At 50.7% G+C, this 3,908-nt stretch overlaps 1 protein-coding gene across 1 annotated transcript in view; it reads left to right on the forward strand.

Annotated features, from left to right (window-relative positions):
* LHFPL7 (LHFPL tetraspan subfamily member 7) overlaps positions 1-3,908 on the forward strand; it is a 61,507-nt gene that overhangs the window by 1,071 nt on the left and 56,528 nt on the right. The window lies entirely within an intron of this gene.

Here is a 3,908-nt window from a genome sequence, read left to right on the forward strand (position 1 = left end):
AGAGTCCTGAGGGCAGGGCACGGCGGGCGAGCACCTGGCAGCGCTGTGAGAGCCGAGGTGCCCTGGGAGGCGCCCTGGACACCTGAGGGAGGTCGCAAAAATGTCCCCTTCGGCCATGGGGGTCGCAGCGGCGGGACGGACGTACAGATGGACATATGGACAGGTGGACAAATGGACAGCCGTCGCCCCTGACGGAGCTCCCGCCCGGGTTCTGAGGGTGCCAGGTCCCTGCAGGCCGTGTCACCCCTGTTTGTGCCTCGCGTGGTGTCAGGAATGCGGCAGTTCTGTCACCCCACGGCACCCCCGGACGCGGGTGCAGCGCAACCAGAAATCCCTGCCCGGCTGCTCAGGACGTGGGGCATCAGTGGCTGATAAGTCAGTTCCGTCTGCGTCCCGAATCCTGCCACAAAAATCCTCTTAATTATCCTCCCGAGGCAAATCTGCCCTTCCCTCACCTACCAAGGACATTTGTCACCGTAACACAGTGCTCAGATTGATCTCTGAGGAGCAGATTTCTGATCTAGAAGCTTTACAAACACTTTATAATAAAAACCAGGATTATAAATTCTGCTCTGTGTATGAGGAAACTGAGGCACAGAGCCAGAGGGCAGCTCTGCCATCCCCGTGCCACGCTGGATCCATGCAGTGTCACCCTCTGCCATGTAACTGTCCTGCCCTTGCTGCCTGAGCCACGAGAAAATGATGTCATTAATAATCATTGCGTGAGTTTCTGCACCGTCTTTCACCCGAGCGTTCCAAAGCTCTTTACAAACACTCGGTAATTAAAACTCATAAATTGTAAATGGTATAAAAGGTACATGGGGATCTTCCAGGGCTGGGATGGAGCCGTCTCCTGGGCGGGATGGTGCTGCTGATCAACACCCTGTAGCACTGCATTTTCTCTTTTGATATTATTTTTGTTAACTGGTGCTCTTTGATACAGTTTTGTACACATGCCCAGAGGCTGGCTGGAGCATAATGAACTATTCTATATGGTTGCTGCATAATGAATGGAATTATTTAATTGGCACATAACCTCAGAGACTGCTAATAGATGAAAACATTCCAAAGATGAGCAAATTGGAAAGAATGGGACGACTCAGGGAACACCAAATTAACATCTTCTGCCAAAAATTTTGAACGCAGTCCTCTTGGGTTTCAGTGTATACATTGGGGTTGAACAAGGATGCGATGATTTGCACAAGTTTGACATGAATTACCTTTTCTGGGAAGCTCCAGTCCACAGTTGCTCACTCAGCCTCSGATCTGGATCTGAACTGGAAGTGTGAGTGACAGCAGGTCCTGGGATCTTTAACAGAACATGACAGATTAATTATCTGAGCAATCAGTTAAATATGACTTCAGGACATGGGTTGGCCAACATCAGAGAAGCTGAGGAACTCCTCCCTAAATTAAAATAGTCAAATAAAAAAAAGCTGCCTGATTTGTTCCTCTGCACAGCTAGAAAAATAAGCAAACTTTGGCAAACTTAGATATTTTAAAAGATCTGAACGGAATGGTCTTGGTTTGGGCAGAACTAGTAAAGCAGAACAAGATTTTGTTGYCAGGGCACTGCTCTGCTCAATTACAGCACAAAACCACAAATGTAACACGTGTTAGAGGCCATTCCCATTTCTCCCATCTTTGGGATAGTTCATTTATTCCCATGATGTTGGTATTCTCTCTCATATATAGAATTCTCCCTACTTTGGGAATACAAATACCAAAAATTATATAAGGGTGTTWACAGCTGAGATCTTACCTTACTCTGGAATAAACAATAATGTCCTAAACATAAAAGGAGTCTTTGCACATCTCACAGCACCTTCAATTACAGASTTGTATTTTTCTCCTCTTTTTAATGGGAAAACAAGTGTCTGCATGCACACATGCAATCCGTGGCAAATTTGACCTCAGTCCATTAACCCTCATGGGAAAGAGAAGGTTGSTACCTTCTTCCCAACCGTGCTGAGCATTTCAAAGAAGGGAATTCTCCCACATCCCAGCTTGGCAAAAATKAACTGCTTTTATTAAAACATTGCAGTCCCTCCCTGTCTCCTTCCACTGAGCACATGCCCGAGGAGGGAGGTTTGTTCCTCCGTGCCTGGGCACAACCAAGGGGTGAAGAGTCTCTGCCCGACTCTCAGTGGGTGAGTCAAAACTTGACGTTTGAAGTGTAAAACGTAAAACTGGGGTAAAAATGAAAAAAAAAAAGAAAAAAAAACCAAAAAAAAACCCCAAAAAAACCCAGCTTGATCCCAGCAGGAAGCTGTGTTGGTGATCTGCTGCTGCAGATGTGCTGGGCAGCAGAGCTCTGGGGAAGCAGCAGTGAGCAGGAGCAAACAGAAAATCCCCTCTCAGCAGGTCCTGAGCTCTTCCCAGCCCTGCCGCGGGCTGCTCCTGCAGGAGGGAAGCCACTCTGGATTTGCTCAGAATTAGTGAAAGCAAACGGGCTCGTTGTCACCTCCACTCTGCCCAGATGGCATCGCCAGCGCTGTGTGGGGCTCACCTCAGATGACCTTTCTCCAATCCACAGTGTTCTTCCCAAGCTCTTGGCCATTGAAGTCATGAATACTTGAAAAATAACAATCTCGTTTAAGTTAAAAGATAAAAAAATTATAATATAGTTTAAGAACATCTTCTATTTCTCCATTCTTCCTTCCCCCCCACCACTCCTCCACACATGACAGCACTCAGATATTTCTTCAAACGAGATATATTGGGAAAAAAAACCCCAAGGCTGAGTATGATTTTATCCCTTCAAAACTTTCCTGAAACCACAGGACGAGCAGCATCGGCGGCATTTATAACTGCAAGACACAGACACACCCCCGTGCAGACAGAGMCGCGGCGTTCCCCGGAGGCTTTGCCCGTGAATTCAGCTCGACGTGCGGATGATTTGCCATCGGTCGGTCCCGGGGCAGCCCCGCTCCTGCCGCAGCACTCCGGGCGCACGCCAGGAGAGGGTGCCAAGCCCCCGGCTTCTGCTGCCGGCATCCGCACGGGCTTCCCAGGACTCGGAGCCGTCTCCAAGCGCTGCGATTAGAACACCAACCAACGCACCCTGGATCTAAAAGAAAACCTTTTTATTTATTTTTTTTTTTCTTTTGAAGAGCTGCCCAAATGCCTCTATCTGTTTCAGCTCTRTCGGCAGCAAGTGCCCGAAACCCGCCTGAGGACATCAGCGCAGGATAAAGATATTTTTATCTACATTTTTAAAAGGATCTGTTTCTTTTTGCGGCTGATGGACGTGGGACCGCTCGGGGGGACAGCTGAGCTCCTGGAGAACAAGAAAACCCCGTAAGATCTGCGAGGCACAAACATAAGACATCAATCCGTGCTGCACAGCCACCGCGAGGTTTAGCAGGAATTAAAACCCGATCCATGAAGTTTCAGAATGACTGTTATAAAAATCCATCTGCACTGGGAGGCGCAGCTTTTACACCTCAAGTAAGCGCAGGCTCCCGGGCAGCCGCTCTGCCTCCAACACCTTGGAGAAACCGGCGGGATTACRGAATACCACTGCCCGAGCGAGCAGAGCCGAGTACGAGCCTTCCCTGCCACGGAGGGTTTTAAATCCCCCGCGCGGTGACAGCCGGGCTGGAGGAATCCCCCGCACTCCCGCATTCCCCACGCGTGTCCCTGTCCGGGAGAACCGCAGGAGCGGAGCCGCAGCATCGCCGTCCGCGGGCACCGGGGCGGGTTAAAAATACCACCGAAAATTAMCCGCAGGAATAAACCGACTCTTTGGGGGCCGCAGCGGGCAGAGAAGCGGCGTGAACCCCCCCAAATCCGTGCGCGCAGGTGACCCCGCTCCCCCCGGCCCGGATTCCCCCGCCCGCCGCGGGTGTCGCAACCGCGCCCGTCCTCAGCCGCGCCCCGCGGGGGGGGCGGCGCAGGGAGCGCGC

The sequence above is a fragment of the Malurus melanocephalus genome, unplaced genomic scaffold (assembly GCF_030028575.1).
Source record: "Malurus melanocephalus ecotype Western Australia unplaced genomic scaffold, MMel_1.1 scaffold_162, whole genome shotgun sequence".
Taxonomy (NCBI): domain Eukaryota; kingdom Metazoa; phylum Chordata; class Aves; order Passeriformes; family Maluridae; genus Malurus; species Malurus melanocephalus.